The 23,314-nt window shown below is 45.4% G+C and overlaps 1 protein-coding gene and 1 long non-coding RNA gene across 3 annotated transcripts in view; one reads left to right on the forward strand and one right to left on the reverse strand.

Moving 5' to 3' along the window:
- The window catches only part of net1 (neuroepithelial cell transforming 1), a 40,833-nt gene that overhangs the window by 828 nt on the left and 16,691 nt on the right, over positions 1–23,314 (forward strand). The window contains exon 2 of one of the 2 annotated variants that reach the window (XM_057022859.1): positions 4,112–4,470. The exons of the other annotated variant lie outside the window; for it this stretch is intronic. The gene's annotated coding sequence lies outside the window, so the exon portion shown is untranslated. The remainder of the gene's footprint in view (positions 1–4,111; positions 4,471–23,314) is intronic. 2 annotated transcript variants of the gene reach the window in all.
- On the reverse strand, positions 929–3,423 carry LOC130519428 (uncharacterized). The gene is made up of 2 exons (XR_008948311.1): positions 3,290–3,423; positions 929–3,252 (listed from the first exon to the last, which is right to left on the reverse strand). It is a non-coding gene; the product is annotated as an uncharacterized LOC130519428 (long non-coding RNA).

Genomic DNA, 23,314 nt, shown 5'->3' on the forward strand with positions numbered 1-23,314 from the left:
AGTGTTGTGTACCCACGTCACAAAGAGGAGGAAGTCAACCACCTGCCTGCTCCAACAATTGCGCATACACGCACAGTCGCGCGTCCACAGTGGAGATTTTGCTGATTCATATCAGGCCAGTCAGTCACATCTGAGTGGAGTTGTGAGGAACTCTAATTTTGGCCTCGGTCTCAGGCAACAAGAGGAAATAATTCAGCTGTGTTCATGCAAGTGCTCTTCCGGAGGCTCTTACCAGTAACAGAGGCTGACTCAGACTGGGCCAGCTGGAGGAAGCACCAGCTCAGCGAGCAGACGTGGCCTGGCCAGAAAGCTGAGGCCTACAGCTTAACAAGGGTCACTTTTTTCAAATGAGGTGTATAAATGTGACACGGTCCCTACGAAAGAATCCAACCGGCTTCCTTGCTTTGCTCAATTTTGCTCGGTGGGATTCTTTGCTTCATTTTCTGCTTATATGACCAACTGTCAACACAGGATTTCTACTCCCAGCGGGTCAGAAGACTGAAATCAAGTGGCTTAATTGGTACGCAGTTGACCTTTTGACTTTCGCCCAGGAGGTCAGGCTTTTGTGAGGTTTGCTTGTTGACAAAATGACACAAAAAGTCCTAAACGGATTTGAATTACATTTTTTGGGAAATCTTGCTAAGGGACCAAAGAACAGTTGATTAAATGTTGGTGACATCCTGGATTCCGGAGGGACTTTGATCATAAAGCAATCTTGTAACCTTATGTTACCGTGTATTACCGCTGCCCATGTAGATATGCGCTAAAGTTGTGCACTACAATCTGCAGGGAAGCGAGCTACTATTTGGGGGTCTGAGCTCAACAACGTATTCAACAGCAACATCCTACAATAGCAGTCCCCAATCCCCGGGCCGCACAAATACACAGTGGATTCACCTTGATCATTATATTTACAAAATACCACAGATTTTGTGTTGGTCGTATCATTTATTTTGTTGTTTTTGTCCGTCACACCTTAAAGGCTGGTCTGGAAAAATTGCCCGTTGCGCAGAAGAGGTTGGGGATGGCTGGTCTACGACACCAAAAATCGGCTGTGTCTGGTGTGTTATTGCGACACTGTCTTACAAATATACATTTTGTGTGTTTTGTGTGCTTACAGCGTGGAATGCTCAATACAAGCTGTTAATGTATAATAAATAGTTCTAATCTCTGTCAGACTGATGAAATCACTCTAAAATGAAGGAAGGCGAATGCTTATTCTGATATTGTTGCCATATTTGATGAGCTATAGAATCTGGGGCAGATGCAATGTAACAGCACAACCATGATGCAGTGATGCTTTATTAATTGTTGTCAGCTGGAATTGGGTCCGTTTCACATGAAGACCTGCCTCTGAGGTCCAGCCGGGGTGGTTCTCCCTGAGTTCCCGCTCTTCTCTTTACATTTATCATTTTTCTTCTGAACGGTTGGAAATAACCTTCATCCCCGGGTGAACGGAGAGCAACTAGTGTTGAACATGTTTGCTGTCATTTGCATAATGACATTTCCAATAATCCTGCATTAACCATTAGCTGCCATTAATCCCGCTCTATTAGCTGGGAGCTTTGATGCATAATTTAGGAGCTAAGCTCTTACTTCCTTATTTGTGAGCATTACTCAGCAAACCCCCAGAAAAAGCAACAAGCAAAAGTGCCAGTGTTGAAAAGCGAGGGAGCGCGTTAAGGACTAGGGACGGACCAGGGACGGACCACAGACGGATCTTGGTGATGTTCTTCCTGAAGACCTGCGTCTTGCCCTCGGCTTCTCATCTTCTCATCTTGCGTGCTTCTTCCCTTTTCTCCTTTCAGCATCCATCTGTGAAGCTGTCTCTTTGTCCTCATGACAGGGAAATGTGCTATCTGTCACCTCCTTCGAAGTCACGAGCTCATCGCTGTTTGTTTCTGCCCCTCGGGGGGGGCATTTGTGGAATAACGGCAGTGAATTGTGTGCTTCTTTTTCTGTAGGTGCAGCTCAAACGGCACAAGCCAGCTGTGAAAGTTGGATTTCCGCTGGCTTGTGTGGTCATAATTAGCAGCTCCCTTGAGACGGGGCGTACGTGCATGTGCACGGGCGCACTCGGTGTTTACATGACAGCCAACCAGGAAGAGAAGTGACGTTAGGGGCTGAGAGTCGCAGATGCAATGCCACTGCACAAACAGGGCAGGAAAACCACAGGTCGATACCAGAGAAACTTGACGCAGGAACACGGATAGCTGCTTCTCCAGAACTGCTTTTCAGTCCAGGGAGGTGGTGCTGCCCCTTTTCCAGATAAACAGACCCAGTGAAGAGTCAGAGTCCGAGTAGGTTGGAGACGCAGACGTTTGATGATTGGTGTTTACTCACTGCTGCTTGTAAAAGTGGCAAGCCTGGCTTTGATTGGATCACAACAGGGTCTTCCAGCTCTGAGTTAGCTATCCTCAGCTCCCAGACTGAATCCCAGCCACAGCTGTCACAGCAGTCAGAGGGAAACCTGGTTCGCCTTCCGTCATCCAGCGCTCTGTCCGTTTCCGTGGCAGCCGAGAACCACGGTGAACAACGACTTCTCGTGCCCCGTTGTGCGTATCGCCACCGTGCTAGTCCCTTTTTCTCCACTTTGTGGGTCAAAGGGATGTTAAAAGTCAGAGGGATCTCATCCATGTTGGTGATGTGGCTGGCCGCGGTTATCTTGTCGTGGCAGTAGGTGCGGAAGATGGCCACCCTCTCCTGGTTAGGGTTAGGGTTGGGGACGATGGCCACCCTCTCCTGGTAATCCGCGGGCAGCCGCTGCGCAACAGTTGTCCTCGCGCGTATGGAGAGATGCCGCCTCCTCATAAAGCGAAAACACTAAGATTGCTCGATTGCCATTTTCAGCCGCATATTCGATGGCCTGCAGTTTAAAGTAAGCCTCATTCGTACGCGTCTCGCTTGACCGGCGCCATTTTAGGGGATCCTTACGCGTAGGTGTGCCGCTAATCGATTGGCAGAGCGTTTACCGTAGTGCACCCACCAAAGGCGCACAGCAGATTTTGGAACTCAGTCCACACACAAGGCGCTCCATATTATAAGGCGCACTGTAGATTTTTGAGAAAATCTCAGTGTTTTAGGTGCGCCTTATAGTCGTGAAAATACGGTAGTTAGGTAACTTTACGGTCACACTTGTTCTCACAGGTCCAACCTTTTTCCAAAATGTGGACTTGAAAATATAGTTGCCATTTTATTTATTGTTTGCTTTATTTTAGTTAGAGCGGTGGAGAAATGCTAAACTCTCTAAACCTCTGGGGTTGAAACGAAAGTGCAGATCATTGTATACACACAAGGTTATTGAAAGACTTTTTCTCAGACAAAAATGTCTATAAAGTACAGTCTTGATCCATTTTTACTGAAATTCCTTTGTGTTTGGAAGTCGCTTTAGTTCCATGCCGGTGTGGTTCCACAGGTTCACAGATTTAAGAGCAAAGTTGACCCCAACACTTAGCCCTGGGGATCGCAACAGCGTCCAAGCGTGATGACAGTATGCTAGCGTCGATCTACATGTCAATGTCCCCGACCTTTGAACCCTTAGCAGTTTTAAAAAGAAAAGGAGAACACCTCGTGAAGGAGCAGACTCCACGGGCCTCGGACCTGGCTTCCAGCCACGGTAACTCCACAGTTTCCTGCACAGAAAGTGCTCCGCTACCAGGATGGGCCCACCATCATTTTTGCGCTGTTACGCGAGTTCTTCTCGCTGAGATGAGACAGGAAGATGAAGTATTTGAAAGATGCTTGAAAAGAAGAAACGCTGTGGGGAGACAAGATAGCATTGGGGAGATTCAGATCGTGGGCAACACTTCTGTAAGTAGGCCAAAGGCACAGGCGAGTGTCACATGAACCAACACTGCTATATTCGCCATTCTCCAGTGTCTTACAGCAGAGAGACAGACAGACAGGCAGAGAGACAGGGAGGCATTCATCATGTATTCAGTAAGACATCTGAGCGCGACACTCAATACGACTCCGCAGGAAAGGGGACGTTCTCATCCCCACTGGGCCCAGAGGCTGCAAGGACCTCAGCCTAAACCACTTTTACTCGCACAGAAGGTCAGCCAAATCTGCAAATATCTCCTGCTGATCCTGCTTTTCTCTCTGCTCACAGGCCACAGGAGCTTCAGCTGGGCCCATAGCAACAAAACTCTGACCGGGCTGCCGTCATCTGTTTACAGCCTGGCACACTCTCAACGTCGCCTCCTCTTCCCTTGACACTCTCTCACAGCCATCATTCTGCAAGTCCACTACAGTCAGATGCGTCCCCAAGGCAACAGAAGGGATTGTGACATCAATCCCAAAGGGAGCGAGGGAGGACAAAATGCACAGTGGTGGATGATAGTGGAACCTTTTTGGTGATGCTTTCCTTGCTGCTGCTTTGTCCTGCAAGCGGAGGGGAAGGGTCACCCTACTCACCAGGGTGACCAGACTATACCAGTGTAATGGCAGCAGGACCGTCCCAGCACACAAGTAAGCAACAATCAAAAAATGGCCCGAAAAGGTGTTGCTATGTGATTCAACACCTCTGTGTTGTGCCAAAGTGACTGGCCCAGTTTGCTAAAAAGTGACCTGGAACACTTGCTATTATTAGCCTTTCCTCTGCCTCTGACAGACATAACGACTGTACTTTCAGAGACACAAACACTCTGGCTCTCTCCTGATCCCCCCTTTGCCTGAGCCAGATGAATTATGATCGTTTGTCTCTACACTTCTGGCATTTTGGCCCAATATTTGGTCTGTGTCTGACTTTGGTCCATTTTAAGGGCATAATGTTTTTAAAGACACTTTTGATTTGTGTTTTGGGGACAAATAGTTGACATCCCTTTAATTTTCCTTCACCCATCAGCCAAGACTGTCGTTTCAGAATGGCTGCAGTGGGTGGATTTGAACATTATTCATGGTGTTTTCTTGCCTGTCTGGAGTAAGAAGACAGTAGTATTCACCCGAAGTGAACTACCACCTGTGAGCTGTGCCTCTCTGTGGGAGGATGTCTTTTAAGAGGGTGCAGGGAACACTGGGAGCACTGGGCAGATTGACATCGCTACCTGTAGTGTCCTTATTGCTTTGATACTTGTTCTTGCTCTGTCTGGTCTTTCTCTCTCCCCGCCGACCTGCTCCTTCCCCGTTCCCACGGCAACACGTGGCTTTCGGGTTACATAACAGTGGTGCTTGCGGCGTGTTTGTGCATGTGTACGTACATGTCTCTGTCACTCCCCCGGCTTGGGAAATCAAACAAAGCTTTCAAGGCCCCATTATCCTTCAGGCTCTTGTAAGTGCATTATTGATAGCAATGTTAACAGCAATTTCACTAGTGTGTATGTATGTTTTCTGACTAGAATCCTCTTTAAGGTGGAGTTGAAATGATGGGACGGAGATTCGCCTCCCCAGGAATATGGTCTGTGTCCCTGTTGCTGTCGAAACTCAGCGGTTGATGAAATAGTGAGATTGGTGTGTGTGTGTGTATGTGTTTGTGTGTGTGTGTGTGTGTGTTGTGTGTGTGTGTGTGTGGACTGAAACGCACACTCACGCAGCACACAGAGATCAGATGGCTCGGCTGTTATGGCATTAGCGGCGGATTGGCACGGGAGGCCGAATGTTTGATCATTTCGTTTAGAGCCAGGTGATGAAGCGAAGCAACAAGGATCGCTAATTGAGCTAATTTCATATTTCTGTAAGAGAAACGGCAATAATCCAGACAGCCCACGCGCCGCCGTCCCGGGGCTGGTGGACAGTTAAAGCGTGCGTCAGTGCTGATGAGCTGGGTTGGTGTACAGAATGCAAACGTGTTTATATGAGCTTCATTTTAAGTCCGAACAATTCCATTTGTTCCTTTGAATTTGGCAGCAAATATGATTTTTCCTCCCCTACGAGAGAGACGATTCTCTCCATCGAGATCCTTTCATTCCCCAAAGGGGTTGGAGTTATCTTCTCATCCAGGTGAACATGTGTCTTGGAATGTGATTAGAACCGGTGCGACATCATTACTGGTTAAGGATCACCTGCAAATATACGTTGCTCCAATTCCTGCTCAATCGACCTTATTCCTCTCTTTTAAAAGGTTCCTTTAGACCAGGGGTGGGCAAACATTTTGATTCGTGGGCCACAATGGGTTCTAACATTTGACAGAGGGGCCGGACCAGGAGCAGATGGATGGATGGAGTGCTTTGGTAACCTCACCTCATTGGAGAGAAAATACACATCTTGGGATATGGAGAAAACATGTGCTTTAATTTCAAATGAAAATGAAGAGAAGCATTACAACAAAATATCTGACTTTGGAATGAGTCTTAAAACACTTAAAATCCAATGAATAAAATGTGCCTTTTTAAAAAAAAAAAAAACATTTCTATTTTAAAGCACTGAAAGTTCTGTTATCCTTCAGGATATCACCATCACTCTCCTCCTGACTGTCTTTTTTCTAGTGGGAAAACACCAGAATTGCAGTGAAAATATAACATTAACAAGGTTTATTCATTTAATTTTTCAAGTTTGGCGGGCCGGATTAAAACGTTTAACGGGCCGCGTGTGGCCCCCGGGCCGTAGTTTGCCCATGCCTGCTTTAGACGCTGTGTTTCTGGTGGAGGACATCTAAAGTCTTCTCATGAACAGATGTTCCCTGGACGTTCTGGACAGGTCTGTGGGGGCCGTGGGAAATCCTCCTCCAACCTGCCTCATCTTCGCGGCCTTCGCTGTTTCCGTTGAGCTGGCAGATTCTGCTCAGGCCACCAAAAGGCTGTCTCGAACTCCATGATTGGAGCCGCACGTCATATCTGCAGAACTGCTTTTAACTCCCACCTCTGCTCCGGATACCTTCTTCTACATCCAGCGGTTGCTCAGGGATTTAAGGGATTATATCCGCAGTATGCTGGCGAGTCCTCGGATGTTTGTCATATTATTAATGTGATCCCATGATGATTCTGATAAGGGAAGTTCCTTCTAAGTCCCTCAACCCCAGATATCAATTAACACTTTGACTGGGTTGCTGTGTGGAATCAAACACGACTGTTTATCTGAATCTCAAAAAATTTTTGAGCTGCGTCTGCTAAGAGGTGCACGAATCAGCACCTTTATTTCGGACTCTTCTTCTCCTTCTTCATAGAATAAGTGGTGACAGTGAGGTGAAATCATGGGGTGACAGGCTGGGTTCACCTCTGTCACCATTACAATGACTTGAAAAGCAGCAGATGCACTGAAACTGAAATGATAACCAGAGACCGTCTACAAAAACCCCAATGAGCGGAAGCCTTTTTGAACTTGTTGCACCATTGGCTCTCGGACTTGGCCTTCAGTCCTCATGGCAGCGTCTGATTGGCCTGCGGACTCATTCCACTCATAGAGGCCGAAGCACCGCCTCTCGTGGCGTGTTTCCATAGCAACCTGGGAGAAGTCAGGGTCCGGTGAAGCGCACAGGAGCCATTTCCTAGTAAACACTCATTTATTGTCCCACTGTCCGTTTCCTTTGTATTAAATATAAATGTTGCTAAAACCAGTAAAGGCGAACAAATCAGAGGGATGAAAGATCAACCAGGCCTGTTTGCAGAGAAGAAGAGTTTAATACGCTTTTGCTCCCTCCCTTCGTCATGTTGCCATTGGCGTCTATAGCCCTTGCGTGATCAGCTTCTTGTCTGTCTGTCCGTCCATCTGTCTGTCTGGGTGCTGGTCTGGGTGCTGGTAGCTCAGTCTGTTGGGAGCTGGGCTGAGAAGCGGAGGGTTCTCAGTTTGAGTCCCGGTGCAGTCAAAACATGGAAGGTGTTCTGGTAGTAGGGGGAGCTGCCAGAGCACTGCTGAGTTGCCCCTGAGCAACGTATCAACCCCACAATTGCTCATATGGTGCCCTGCGGCGAACTGCCGACTCATCCATGGATGGGCCTGCCTATATGTGGCCCCTCTCCGTGACCCTGAAAGGTCTAAAAGCGGTTCAGAAGATCTTGTCTGATGCTCCTATCCAACATAGTTGTGGTCTCTGAATTGTATCTGGAAAAAGCAAATAGTGCCTCTGGCAGAAGATTGCGCCAATGGCTTTTCTTGATACAACAAGAAAGAGAAGAGAAGCACAGCAGGGGGTGTCTTGCTAGAGTTTACCGCCACCATTTTGGTCTTTTTTTTGGTCACCTGTGTGAATACACCTGATTGTTCTGGGTTTATCCTGATAAACATAGCTGGATGCAGCTGCTCTTGATTTTTACATTTCAGAGTTACAACTTATTTGTTATTTCTGTCTTTTTGTCCCTCGGTTTTTTCAAAGGATCCCTCACTTTGATCAGAGATGTCTTGAGATCAAGACTTGAATCTTCAGATGTTGCACATTTGGAGTTGTCTCAAGCGTCTTTACTGCATCACCGTTGGGCCCATGACTCTCCCCCAGATTACGTTTTTTGTCCTATTGTGGCTCTTGCTGCTGTTTCTTGTGACCTGGATCACAGAGAAAGGCTATTTTCCTCCCATTGAAAACTGCTCCACCACCTAGTGGCGGTTATCACTGCCGTAGTTTCGGTGTTATGTGCTGTTGCGATATGACGGCTGTTCTCGTCGTCAGTTTGCAAGCTGTGCCGACGGTTGAACGCGTTGACATTTGGTGTTATCTGGTAATTACTGGATGAACCACAGGACAGGCTGGAACGGTAGCATTATTAACACCCTCTTGTCTCTTTTCATGGTCAGAACAGCACCATCAGCGGTTCTGATTTGAGGCCATCGGTGTGACACGGGTCAGCCATGCTTTTATCTTACTAAATTTGAGTCAGTACTGTAGCAAAACACACACACACACACACACGCCCTTACACACACACAGACACAAAGCTATATTTAACCCAACTGTTAAAATGACGTTTAATCTATTGCATCAGAAAACAAATTTGTTGGTGGTGGGAGATCCTGTCACACACGGTCGGTTAGCTAGCATGAATGATACCATGGGGTTTTAACCATAAGCACTGCAAACTACTGCACCTTGCAGCTTATAGCGTGATTCCGCTTATTTATGGATTTTTACGGGAGACGCTAGTTTAATTGTGTTGAAGCGTCTTTTGGGGCTTCATGTCCACACCCTCGTCATAGATAACGCAGGAAGAAATGCTGACTATGCAGCTTTTAAGCTAAAGACTAACAATCAAAAGCAGGTAGCCTCCTTACTTTTTTAACTGGCGTATTACTGTAATGTAACACACCAGTAACATGCCACACCTGGTTATCTGATTTTACTGCTGTATTCCAGCTGTGTTACTGCCATGTTTAGGAAGGAAACATTTAAAATCAGCTTTCTGTGGACCATCAAGATCTCATGGTTCAAAGTGGCCACCTGTTCATAGCCTGGTGCAGCCATGCCAAAATGACAATTAGAGCTGGCCCACTGCTATTATCGCCTACAGCGCGTGTACCGCTAATACTGCACATCCCAGAATGCTCTGCTGGTGTTTGATGTGTAAATCCACACTCCGCATCAGTTGATGGCAGTAATGCACCAATTTGTTGCTTGCTAACCACCAAGAAAACCCACAAAAATGAAGAAGACCGTAGTACTAGAGACCCTGGCTGTTTCCGAAACCACACACTCGTTCCCTGTTCACTACTCACTACATGGGGGACATGGATTGAGTGAACTACGTAGTGCACTCAATTTAAAGTTAGTATTCGGACAACGGTGTCATTTACGGCATACGTAAAGTGACGTCATGGTGTCCCATAATAATTACGAACCGGTCGCCGGGAAAAGTGGCCAGGTCCATTTAATTATTTTAACCCATCAGAAATACATTCAGCGATCATTTTATGAAAATGCAATATTTTACCCTATTAATTTCTTTATATAATAATAATAGATGGAAATATTAATGTCAATAATTATATAACAATTCCTTATAATCTAAAATAATTAGTGTCCAGTGACATTTTCGGGCCATGACATGATGGTACATTCTCAAGTCACTGTACTGAAAACATTTCAAGAAAGGACATCATCATCATCAGCATCACAAAATGGCTCCAGAAATAGTTTTCATCATCTTAAATATTCTTTTGCTGCGATCCCGTCGTCTGGTGAGGAGGAACAGACGACTCCGAAGGACAATTTTGGCCCGCCATTGATAGATTGTCACGTGATACCGTAAAGGCTGATGGGATACATTTTCCGAGTTAGGGTGCTTGCTCGTACACTACTGTTCGCAGTGCATTGTGGGATACATTGAGTGCACTACATAGGGTACAGCGATGCTCACTAACATTTCGGACACTATTTCAAAATGGCGTCCACACTATTGAGTGCACTATGTAGGGTATAGGGGGTGGTTTCGGAAACAGCCCTTGTTTGCTAATGATAACACTGGCACTGTGCTAGCCCTGGAGAAAAGAAAGGCAGAAAACTTGAGCTTCCTGGACAAGTGGAATATCTGTTTGCCTGTGAAAGACAGACCTGTCACTGTATCTTCAGTTGTTAAGCAAAGCTTGTTTAGGTCCATCTGAAAAGGTTCATTGTTATTTCCGGGGGAAGATTCTTTTCACTAAAAATCAATGTTGGCCTGCTACTTTATAACAGTTTGGAATTTTGGCCCAGTTTGAGACTCCTGAAACAGCTGCTACAGGAGCAGCATTTCTGGTTCAGGGAGGGGGTGTGGGCCTTTAACAGGACTTCAGACTTTCAGAGTGTTTGACCAGTTGAACTATGCATCATTCTAATTCATGTGTTGGTGTGTCGTGAGCGGTGAAGCCCTCGCTAGTATCAGAGCATATAACACAAATATAGTCCGCTTTGTGCCCCCACCAGACTCCTCGGCATGCTAATTGGCTGTTGCTGATGTGGTCATATATTGTCAGGGGCCGAGCGAACTGCTTCAGTAATGCTGAATCGGGTGTGGTTCACAGGGTCGCTTTGGAGTCACCAAAGATACCAACCAGTGAGACGATTTCTGCCCTTGGTCTGTATCTATCAGACCGAGTGTATAAACGTTTCCATGGCCAGGAACATTAGTAAGCGTCATTCCCAATGTGTCCCTCTGTCTTCAGGGTCTCTCATCTCCAGCCTCAGTTCACTGTGCGGCAGTCACAATGTCAATGTGAATGAGCACGATCCCAACCATGAGCTGCAGCTTCTCTCTCAGACAAAGGAGGTTGTTGTGGCCCCAGCAGGACCATCTGATCCTTGACAGTGCAGCAGTGGAGTGGGTGAGCTGCACCATACTCCTGTGGGTGCCTGGCACGGAGGACCGCTGCTGGACTGAGCACTGGCCAACCAGCATCACTACCCCCCGCAAGCTGAGAAGAGAAGTTCCGACGCTGGTACCGAGGCGCGTTATCATTATGGTTACTGCATGTTGAGCTGCATCAGGAAGGAGGACGTAGGCCAGAGACATGTGTGTGTCCCTGGTTTTCTCACCCTGTGTGTGTTTTTGTTGATGCTTTTATGTAACATCTTTTGTCCTCTGGAATGATCAGGAATGGCCCAAGTGCTTAATGTTGCAGTCCATCACTAGCAGGTTAGCTGTTAGCTTAACTAGCAGTTTAGCTGTGTTCAGCCTGGTTGTCCCCATTGTTGAGGCCCCAATGTGATGTTAAACAGCCACACTAATGCCAGTGGGGACCGTGAAATCATGTCTCAGCCTTTAGTGACATCCTAGCTAAATAAGTACACCTCAGAGTAGCATCAATATGAGCCCACAGCTGGAGAATCACACCGGTATATTACTTCAGCAACACCAGAGCATTTAAAATCAATAATAATCACCTAAACTGTCAAATTAAAAGGCAAGAGGTCTTTAACAAGTCAGCCACACGTGAGCTTCAACAATTTTGTCCAATTAAATATGAATTGTCCCATATTAGGCGCTAATAAGATGATAAGGAAAAAACAGTTCATTCAAAGAAAAAGTAAACAGACGTTTTGGACAACATGCAAAAGCAGTTCTGGTAAATGCTAATGGAGGCTAACGCTGGGTTCACACTGGACGCAGAAGGGACACAAATAGTTGCGTTCAGCACACACCGTGCAGCCATTATTTTCAGCATTTTCGAGCGATGGCGTTGCCAGGCAGGAAGTCCAACAAAGAAAACACGAAGTAATCCGGGGTATTTTCAAAGTAAAACAATTTTCAAAACAAAACACCGCGATTACATTTTTTGTTTGTTTATATCGTTGCCAGTATCCAAACATAAAATGACACACCCACGCACACACACACACACACACGCTCTTATGCACACACACGTGCATAACGGACACACATGCACATTCACTCTCTCTCGCCCAGCAGTGTAGGAGCCATATTTAGGTTACAACAAAGAGGCGGAAAGGTCCCTGACCTCTCCATTGGCTTCCTGTCTTAGGGTTTAAAGATGGACATTTAAGGACCAAAATTCAAGTTTTATCATCCTTTTTATTCTTCAATAGCCATCAGCACATGATGACCAATAAATCTTAACGTGAAATAAAGGACACTCAACGATCAGCCTTAGGATCTACTGTATGTACTGTAACGAGCTGTAATTATGTTGACTGCAATGGCCCACCTGGCGATTGCTGATGCTCCACAGGTTCAGTTAATGGTATATTTGCCTCCGATCCCTGAAGAAACCTGAATCACTGCCCCTCTAAAGAAGTAAGAGTCTGACCATCATTAACTCAAGTCTACTGACTAATGTGTGTGAAATAGCAATGCAGAAGCCTTCCACGCTGACTCCGGTAATGGAAGAAAGGAAGTTATTAATACCCTGAAGTGTTAATTACTGCTTAATGGGGCAATAACCTCAACCAAGCCATTCCTGTGGCTGCTGCTTAGACCAGAACATGGTTCAGGAGGAATTCTGCCGGCGCCTCTCCCTTCGTTCCGTCATTCTTTGGTGTTCTCTATGGTTTTGGCTCTCTTTAAGTTATTCTTTTTGTCTCGTTCGCTTGTGGGGTCACGGGAGGGTGCTGGAACCTGGCCCAGATGCATACAGGTGAAGGAAGGCAGCATACATCCCTGAATGCAACGCCAGCTCAGGGCAGGGCCCTAGCTGAGCATCTGAGGGGTCTGTATCTTGCTCAAGGGTACCTTGGCAGCGTTGTGAAGACCTGACCCTCCCAAAGGTATACCTTGTTTTCCCGAAGCCACAGTGTTGCAACCCTGGTCTGGTGTTTGGGCTCATTGTCCTGTTGTCCCGGTTTTTGATGTTTTCACATTACCTTGAGGAATTATTGGTACACTTGGGAATTCTCCCTGTGACTGACTGCAGGTTGGCCAGACCCCAACAAGACAGAAGGCCCAAATTATGATGCCTCCTGCTCCACACATGACAGTTAACATGATGTAGCAGTGCTGTGTCATCGTAGGAATCACTCTGTAACCCTTCCCGTTACTCTTCGTCCTTGTTCCATAAGGGGGTTGGGGAACTGTTAGGACACTGCTCTGCACTGAGGACGAACACGGATGCTAAAAACGAACACCAATAGTAACCTCAATGATTAATGCTAAAGTGCAGTAGTGGGCAATGTGACAAAAATGTATAGTCCAACACTAAATCCTTCAAATTTAAAGCAGATAATAACACGAGGGGCTGTAAGAATTGTTTACTGATCCCTTTCCATAAATGTTATAATACTGTCGGCTTGACCTCTGACCAGTGGGAAGGGTCAAAGTGATGAGGCAACATTATCCTTTATGATTTGGAACCTCGGTTCAGATGGTGTAGACTTACACTGATCCTGATGACAGAGTTTGCTTTCCCACCCTGCCTGTTATGTACATAGTGCAGTGGTGGCTGTCAAGGATGACTGGCTCCAAGCATGGCTACTTGAACAAAACTACTGTATTTGCCTCTGAAATCACCATGGAGACCAGAGCTCTTTTTATACAGTCCCTTTGATGTTCTTTCTGCTGCTGTTTACCTTTCACTTAGTACGTTGGAGGCTACTGAAAAGCACAGGAATGGAATGCTTTCGATTCATTATTTGACTGTGGATGATGTGTTGCTCAAGACTAATGCAAGAAAGGGGTTGTTGGTCGCGTTGCACGTGCCTTCATGTTGCCACTGTCCTTCTGTTATTCTTTTATTCTCTGGTTGAACAGTAAGAGCTTTTCCTTACAAATATGGTTAAAAGACAGTGATGCCCACAAGGTGTGACCTTCATGAAATTGTTATTGCTTATGTATATTCAGAATTAGCAGAATAAAAATGTACCCGGGGAAAGAGAGAAAACATTGTTCAGATTAAATGGATCCTGTCATTGTGGCCAGATTCTGAAGATCATAAAAGATGGAAGTGAAGGCAGGCAAATGGAGGCAAATCCAAGTACTTGTGTTCACCATGGCTCAGCAGATCGTCAGTAAGACAAGCACTTATGCCGTGCTGTTGGACTTGTTCCCATTACGAGGTAGTACCACAACTAGCCCCACCTCAACAGCCCACTCCGGCCGTTGCGGTCTTTTATGGCGCTTTAGCCACTCTTTGGCTTTTTAAATTTCTCGCAGCACTGTATGGCAGTCGGCTGCTAGCTGTGCTACCCAATTAAACGTGCTTGTGCCTTGTTGGCCTTTCTATTGACTTCTAGATGTTTTCATTTGCAAAAACTTGTGGCCATGTTGATCAAACTTCGACAGCAACAAACGTTAAAACTCATTTATCTCTGGCCAATCAGTGGTTGACAGTTTTACATCGCCATTTAGTAGCGGTGATATTCTTTGCAACGCCAGGGGAGTAGGTACCAAAATAGCATCAGGTTCTAAAGCCTGGGTGCTTTTCATAATGGAAACACGCAGCAGTGAAGTGTAGATTAAGTGGTTACTGTGGAATACAGCTGATGGTGCCTTGGACTTGTAGACTAGAATGTGTTGGGTGAGAGGCCTTGGGGGCACAGGGCCCTATGTGAGTATTTGGTGGATGATATCTTGGCCATGCTCTCTGTGTTTTTGTCCTTGCCAGGACTTGAAGTGAGAACCCTCCACTTCCCAGCCCAGGCTGACTGCGCTACCACCGCCTCTCCTAAATTCACACAGTCACAACTTTTTTGCACATTGTCTCTTTTACAAACACACTTACAAACCATAATTAAAACACAACAAACCCCCCACAACTACTCAGGCCCCAGCACAACAAGGTGCTACAATACTTTGTAAACATGAAGGAAATTAGCACAGCTAGCTAAATGAGAGCAAAATGAAGCAGTTCAGGCCAGCATAGCGTCCTCCTTAATAGGACCCAAACAAAAACAGCCAACATTGACACAACATAACTGCACAGAGGATGAAGTGGAGGTAAATGACCCGACCTGGGAGAACCTGTAAGGAGAACCTGGTCACGCTGCCGGGAATGTCTCACAGCCTGTGATTGATGGGTCTTAGTTTGCATTAATGTTCACTGTTCAACTCCTCTTCTCTTGTCTTCTCTTGTCTTCTCTTGTCTTCTCTTGTCTTCTCTTGTCTTGTCTTCTCTTCTCTTCTCTTCTCTCTCTTCTCTTCTCTTCTCTTCTCTTCTCTCCTCTCCTCTCTCTCCTCTCCTCTCCTCTCCTCTCCTCTCCTCTCCTCTCCTCTCCTCTCCTCCCTCTCTATCCAACCAGCCATCAGCAGGAGGGTCCCCCTACTTGAGCCTGGTCCTGCTCAATGTTTCTTCCTGTTAAAGGGGAGTTTTTCCTGCCACTGTTGCTAGTTGGGGGTCAGGCCCTGGGATTCTGGAAAGGGCCTAGAAACAATCTTGACTCTGGCAGATGCTGTATAAAGATCGATTTGATTTGATATGATTAGAACAGTTGACCGTAGAACTGAGATTAAATCAGAAGTATGTCAGAATGCAAACTGACCTGCCAGTATCAGGAAAAAAGTGATACTTTATTGTCACGTATAGAAAGTCTTGTCAATCTAGCCCTCGACATCAGTCCCGTCAGCGCTCAGGTAAAGTTTAATGGTTTCTAAATGTGGACATACATTCGATATATTCAGCAGTAATGTGATTTACAGATGAGTGTCCAAGTACAGTTCTCTGACTCAGTGCTGAACTCTAAAGGATGATTTTGATTGGTTTCTCAGGAAAAGGATGAAATCTCCCTTTTGCCTGTGTGTGTGTGTGTGTGTGTGGTGTGTGTGTGTGTGTGTGTGTGTGTGTGGTGTGTGTGTGTTTGTGTGTGAGTGACTGTTTTCTGAGCCATTGCTTAATGGGCTTCAGAAGAATTATGTCTGGCTGCCAACCAGTTGGTGTGTATCTGGTGAGTGTGTACATTCATGAATGTGTCAGTTTATCAGAGCTTTGAACTCTCACTTACTGTAAATGTGTGTTGTTTCAGGATTTTACTGTTACTTTGCCTCTTACACATTCTCTCTCTCTCTCTCTCTCTCTCTCTCTCTCTCTCTCTCTCTCTCTCTCTCACACACACACACACACACACACACACGTATCCTGTTACGTCAAGCCAGGTCAACCCCACAGTCCTGTGAGGACCAGCCAAAATGTCCTAAATGCCCAAAAATGTCCTCACTTTGCTTGTCGAAGAAACATTTTGTATCCAGTACAAGAATGCGCATGCACAGCAGAGGGGGTTGTGAGGTTGTTTCTGGATCTTTCATGTGTGCTGGATCTACTGGCACCTGTGTGCTACTCTGATTTCCTCCCACAGTCGAAAAACATGCGCACAGATATAAGTGTGTGGGCCTGGACCTTTGACCTTTTACACAATGATTGCTGGGATCGACTCCAGAACCCTCCATGAACTTGGCTTTTTTCATTCTTAACATCATAAATGAAGAAATACATAAATTTCATGGGTTGGGGACAGCCCCTCCCACTTCTCTCATTCGTCCTGGCAGTGTGTCCCATAGTAAGCTGTAAAGGTTTTGGTTGGTTTTTTTTTGCTGAAGGTCAAATTTCCAGTGAGTTCCAAGCCTGCAGGTACCATAATGGTGCTATTTTTAGTCTGTCTTCAGACTCACCCAGTATGATTGTTTAGCTGTGTCCAGAAAGGAAAGCCTCCCAGCCAGCCGACTGCGGCAGTTGGGATCAATTCCCGGAACAGAGCCCAAACAAAGCCAGATGTTTGAAATCCTCCAGAAGGAAAGACTTTCATCCCTTCAGACTGGAAGAGGTGTCAGATCTTCTAAATGAAGCTGGCCAAACCAAATAAATACCAGTGGCACATGTACAATAATTTACTCCATGATGACATAAGTGCCTCATTCCTGGTTTAGAATGAGGTTGTTACCCTACCTGCCCCTGTCTCTTCACGTCTCTACACTGCTGGACTGTGCAGGTCCGTCAGCAGGAGGGATGGGAGTGGTCACAGCGGCCCCAAAACCCCAAAGAATCTGGAAGCCAAACTGCAGCAAGATGAATCATTGAAAGCTTGATGAAGAACAGGGGTTCTCAACCTGTCTGACTCTGGGACCCACAGTTTCCCATGGTCATTAAGTCATGGTCCTTTCTTCAAATCCAATCAAATAATTTTTTATTTATATAGCACGTGTTACAGTCTAAATTGTTTCTAAGCACTTTCTATAATCCCAGGGCCTGACCCCCAACCAGCGAAGGTGGCAGGAAAAACTTGCCTTTAACAGGAAGAAACCTTGAGCAGGGCCAGGCTCATGTAGTAGGACCCTCCTGCTGATGGCCGGCTGGGTAGAGAAGGAGGAGAAGGGGGGAGGACAGGTAGAGGAGAGAATAGGCAGAGATCAGGGAAATACATTAATTATAACAAACTGCTGGTGTAGGGGTTGAGTGGGTCAGTGGAGCCAGAGGTCAGTAGATCAGCACACAGCTATGGAGGTGGCGAAACCTGTAGATCAGTGGTCTCAAACTCAATTTTCCTGGGGGCTGCTGGAGGCAGAGTCTGGGTGAGGCTGGGCCGTATCAGAGTTTCCACAAGAAAAGCTCTGATAAAAACATTCCAATGTTCTCAAATATCTTTTTTTTTTTTAAATGAAAAAATAAATAAACTAAAAATAAAAGAAATAAAAGATAAGAATGAATAAGAAAATAAATCACTCAATCACTATTATTATTATTATTATTATTATTATTATTATTATTATTATTATTATTATTATTATTATTAGTAGTAGTAGTAGTAGTAGTATTAATAATAATAACAGAAAAAATAGAAATTGTCTGTGCTCATCAGGCTTTGAAAAAGACATGTTTGGGGCTGTGTAATCTATATAATTCCACTTGGTGCCACTGAAGTTTCTGTTTCAGTGTTTAGCCGACGCACCCCCACACACACTCACACACACCACGGGCGAAGGTTTATATAGGGATGGTGGTAAGGATATATCACAATCAATATTTAGGGAATACAAAATATAGTCCCTTCCAATATTTACCATTTTACTTTAAGATAGCGAAAATCTACATTTATTAATATAAATATTCCAATATACTACGCATGTGGTAGCATTAATAAAAACTATTTTAAATTACTTCACGTTTTGTTTATAAGAGGTTCCGACTCCGAGATGTATTCGGAGCTATGATAACCCGCCCATGCGCCGCTATTTCATTGGCTGCGACAGAGTGATGGACATTTTGTGGTGCCGCCAGTCAGGTAACCTCACCCACACGAAAGCAGAAGTCCATCATAGTCCCTACCAACACACACACGTACATCAACACTAAAATGTGACAGTTGCACAAGCAGCTGAATTGTAAAATTTGCTGTGAAGCGACTTTTATGCAAGACAAAGTTCCATGTTTAGAAAAAGTGGGAGAGCTCTGCAAAGCGCCTCCTCTCCACATGCAAAGCATCTTCTCTCCACCATGGAACGCCCCCTCTCTTCGACGACCAATCCGGTTCCGTGTCTCGGACGCCGCGAGGGCAGTGATTGGTCCTCGAAGAGAGAAGGCATAATGTCACGAGTTTGCAACAAGCCTGACTGATGTCCCACCCCCGAAATAATAACCTAATAATTAGACGATCCCCTAAATATGATGATTTGTTTGTCTAGGATAATAACTGCAACTACAGAATTAGTGATAATAAGCTTTTTCAAAGAGGTAGGTTTTAAGTCTACTACTTAAAAGTAGAGATGGAGCTTGTTCCACAGCAGGGGGGCCTGGTAGCTAAATGCTCGGCCCACCCATTCTACCGCTAGAGACACTGGGGACCACAAGTAGACCAGCATTCTGAGAGCGGGGCGGTCTATTGGGCTGGTAAGGTGTCACTAGCTCCTCCAGGTAGGATGGAGCTAGGCCTAAATTTAATTTAATAATTTCTAAATTTAATGGGCAACCAATGAAGAGACGCCAGTACAGGAGTTATGTGATCTCTTTTGTCAATACCTGTCAGAACTCTGGCTGCGGCATTTTGGATCAGCTGGAGGCTTCTTAAATAGTTGTTTGGACACCATGATAATAAAGAATTACAATAGTCCAGCCTGGAAGTAACAAATGCTGGACTAACTTTTCAGCATCATGGTGGGTCAGTAGTTTCCTGATCCTTGTTATGTTCCTCAGGTGAAAAAAGGCACTGCTAGAAACTAATTTAATGTGTGAGTTGAAGGAGAGATTTTGATCAAAAGTTACCGTATTTTCACAACCATAAGGCGCGCCGTATTATAGGGCGCACCTTCAATTAACAGCCTATTTTAGAAATATTTTCATACACAGGGCGCACCGTGTTATAAGGCGCATAGCATAGAAACTGCGTAGTGCCTGTGGTTTCATGACGCGTTCACTAGATCGAGCTGCGCTAAAAGGAATGTCAATAAAACAGCCAGATAAGTCAGTCAAACTTTATTAATAGAATACAAACCGTCGTTCTCACAACTCTATTCACTCCCAAAACGAATAAACAGCTGTTTTATTATTTTTCCCCAAGTGACGTAGTGTTTTCGCGTAACACAGTTCGTTTAATAACAGCGAGTTATAACAGGCAGTGCAACAATTTTATCACAAGTGGATAGTGGAGTTTAATAAATCTTCGATTTAGTGCAACATTTTTATCACGTAGTACCGTTGCGGTAAATCAAACGTTAGTGCAAACACAATATACGGTAACTCGAACTCTCGAAGTAGTGCAAAGCGATAGCAATAGCAATATAACAATAGCAATATAACAACGTTGTTCAAACGGTAATTTCCATATTCACAGTATGACCAGCCTTGTTAAGTTGTAAACACACAAAAGAAACACGTAATGATCACTTTATCAGTTCATTCCTCATCCAGGAATCCCTCGAATTCTTCTTCTTCGGTGTCCGAATTGAACAGTTGTGCGAATACGGCATCCAACATGGCCGGCTCCGTCTCGTCAAAGTCGTCATCAGGGTCGGTGTCGCTGGTGTTGTCTGGCATTTCAGTGACAATCCCTGCCTTCCTGAAAGCTCGGACCACGGTCGATGCCCAGGCATTTACGATCCACTGGCCGATAGTGACGTATGACGCTCGGCGCCGTCTCCCCGTCTTGGTGAACGTGTGTTCGCCGTTCGTCATCCACCGCTCCCACGCAGTTCGCAGTCTAGCTTTGAATGCCCCGTTGACACCAATATTTAGCGGCTGGAGTTCCTTTGTTAATCCACTTCTTGCTTTGTTTCCTCGGAAGCTCCGTTGAGTCTTCTTTACCTGGCGCAGGTCGTCTTGTTGCTTCCTCCACTTCCGCACCATTGATTCGTTCACGTTAAATTCTCTTGCCGCTGCTCTATTTCCGTGTTCAACTGCGTGACTGATAGCCTTCAGTTTGAACTCTGCGTCAAAAGCGCGTCTCTTGCAAGGAGCCATTTTGGGGTCTTTACAGACAGAAATGGTTTGGGACTGAATTTACTGCTGTTACCTCGGCCACGCCTACTGACTACGGTAGCCGCGATTAACCAATATTACCGTAATCCATACAAAAGGCGCTCCGGGTTAAAAGGCGCACCGTAGATTTTTTAGAAAATTCTAGGCTTTTAGGTGCGCCTTATAGTCGTGAAAATACGGTACTCCAAGATTCCTCACAGAGAGACTAGATGGTAAGGAGATACCTAGTGTGATAATGTGATCAAATCTATCCCTGAGAGGTTCAGGACCTGAGTTGAGGAGAAGGAAATTTGAAGACATCCAGGACTTTATGTCTTTAACACAGGTCTGAAGCTTCACTCACTGCTCTGTCTCCTCTGGTTTCATGGATAAATAAAGCTGAGCTCCTAATGGTAGCATGTACAAGGTGAAAAGGATTAGTCCAAGTCCAGAACCATCTTATCCTCAATGAACAAAAATCCACACTTTAAATTTCCCGGGTCTTGTTTCTGTTCGGCTGTCTTGCCTCCTAGCAACGCAAACTTGAACTGAGCTTCAAATAAAATGCTAGTTAGACTGGCTAGCACCTAGGGGGCTGGGTTGGATGAGTGCCACTCGAAATAAGTGATTTTTTCATTCTAAAAGACACTTTCTCTCACCAGCTGCCAGCGACCCATCCAGAAACGGTCCATGACCCACTTTTTGCCCACAACCCACCAGTAGAGAACCACTGATGTAGAACAATGTTTCTGGTGATGCAAAACAAATCGCAGCGGTTGGTTCACTTTAGCAGCTGTGCAAGTCAAACCCAAACGTGGCTCTTTCTCATTGCGTCACGGTAAAGACCAATCCTCTTCACATTGTACATGCTTCCTTTAGGGAACATTATTCGGCAGCATACATTTTCATTGTTATGCTGATGACACTCAGCTTTATTTATCCATGAAACCAGAGGAGACAGAGAAGTTAGTGAAGCTTCAGACCTGTCTTAAAGACATAAAGTCCTGCATGTCTTCAAATTTCCTCCTCCTTAACTCAGGAAAAACTGAGGTCATGGTGTTTGGTCCTGAACCTCTGAGGGATAGATTAGATCATATGATCACTCTAGATGGTATCTCATTAACATCTAGTATCTCTGTGAGGAATCTTGGAGTCACTTTTGACCAAAATCACTCCTTCAACTCACACATTAAAACAGTCTCTAGAAGTGCCTTTTTTCACCTGAGGAACATCACAAAGATCAGGAAACTACTGACGCGGCATGATGCTCAAAAGCTAGTCCATGCATTTGTTACTTCCATGCTGGACTATTGTAATTCTTTATTATCAGGGTGTCCAAACAACTCTTTAAGAAGCCTCCAGCTGATCCAAAATGCTGCAGCCAGAGTCCTGACAGGTATTGACAAAAGAGATCACATAACTCCTGTAATGGCGTCGCTTCATTGGCTGCCCGTTAAATTTAGAATAATTTTTAAAACCCTTCTTTTGACCTACAAGGTCCTCAGAGGCCTAGCTTCATCCTACCTGGAGGAGCTAGTGACACCTTACCAGCCCAATAGACCGCTACCAGGCCCCCCTGCTATGGAACCAGCTCCCTGTCCAGGTACGGGAGGCTGACTCCATCGCTAGTTTTAAGATTAGGCTTAAAACCTACCTCTTTGAAAAAGCTTATTGTTACTAATTCTGTAGTTGCAGTTATTATCATAGACAGACAAATAATCATACTTAGGGGGTCGTCTAATCATTAGGTTAACATCTTAGCTATGCTGCTATAGGCCAAGGATGCCGAGGTCCAGAAACATGATCACCTGACAGGCCTCTGTCACCCCACTGGGTCATGGTTTCCTCTCCTCTCCTCTCTCTCTCCTCTCCTCTCCTCTCCTCTCCTCTCCTCTCCTCTCCTCTCTCTCTCCTCTCCTCTCCTCTCCTCTCCTCCATCAGTAGGAGGGTCCCCCTACATGAGCTTTAAATAAAGATTGATTGATTGAAGTCAGGACCCCGAGTACATCATAGGTTGAGCTGGCTGCTCATCAGCGGGGGGGGGGGGGGGGGGGGGGGGGGGGGGGGGGCGCACCAAGAGTTTCCATATACCTGTATGAAGCTACAAAAACATTTTTATGACTTCCTCAATTGCCCCACTGGGATGAATGAAATTTTCTGAATCTGAATGGATATGTACGGCCACCAGGGGGCGCTCTAGCAGTACAAGAGCAAGACAGACAGGTTGAAGAGCTCCGGTGAGGTGCCGAGGAAATGCTAGTTTGCGTTCAAGAGTCTTTTTGGGCTTCATTTCCACACCCTCGTCATGGATAACACAGGAAGAAATGCTGATGATGCAGCTTATAGGCTAAAGGCTAACGATCAACAGATGGTCGCCTCCTCAGTTTTTTAACTGACGTGTTACTGTAATATCATTTTACTACTGTGTTACACCTGTTGGGGAAAAAGCCGCTCTGGTTATCTGATTTTAGTGCTGTATTACAGTTGCGCTACTGGTGTGTTTAGGAATGAAACATTTCAAATCAGCTTTCTGTGGACCATCAAGATCTCATGGTTCAAAGTGGCCACCTGTGGCTCACAGCCAGGTGAGGTTCATAGTTAGGTGTGCTCTTTTGTGCGGGATTTACGGTAAATGCCCCCTCTGGACTCT

The sequence above is a fragment of the Takifugu flavidus genome, chromosome 22 (assembly GCF_003711565.1).
Source record: "Takifugu flavidus isolate HTHZ2018 chromosome 22, ASM371156v2, whole genome shotgun sequence".
Classification (NCBI taxonomy): Eukaryota; Metazoa; Chordata; class Actinopteri; order Tetraodontiformes; family Tetraodontidae; genus Takifugu; species Takifugu flavidus.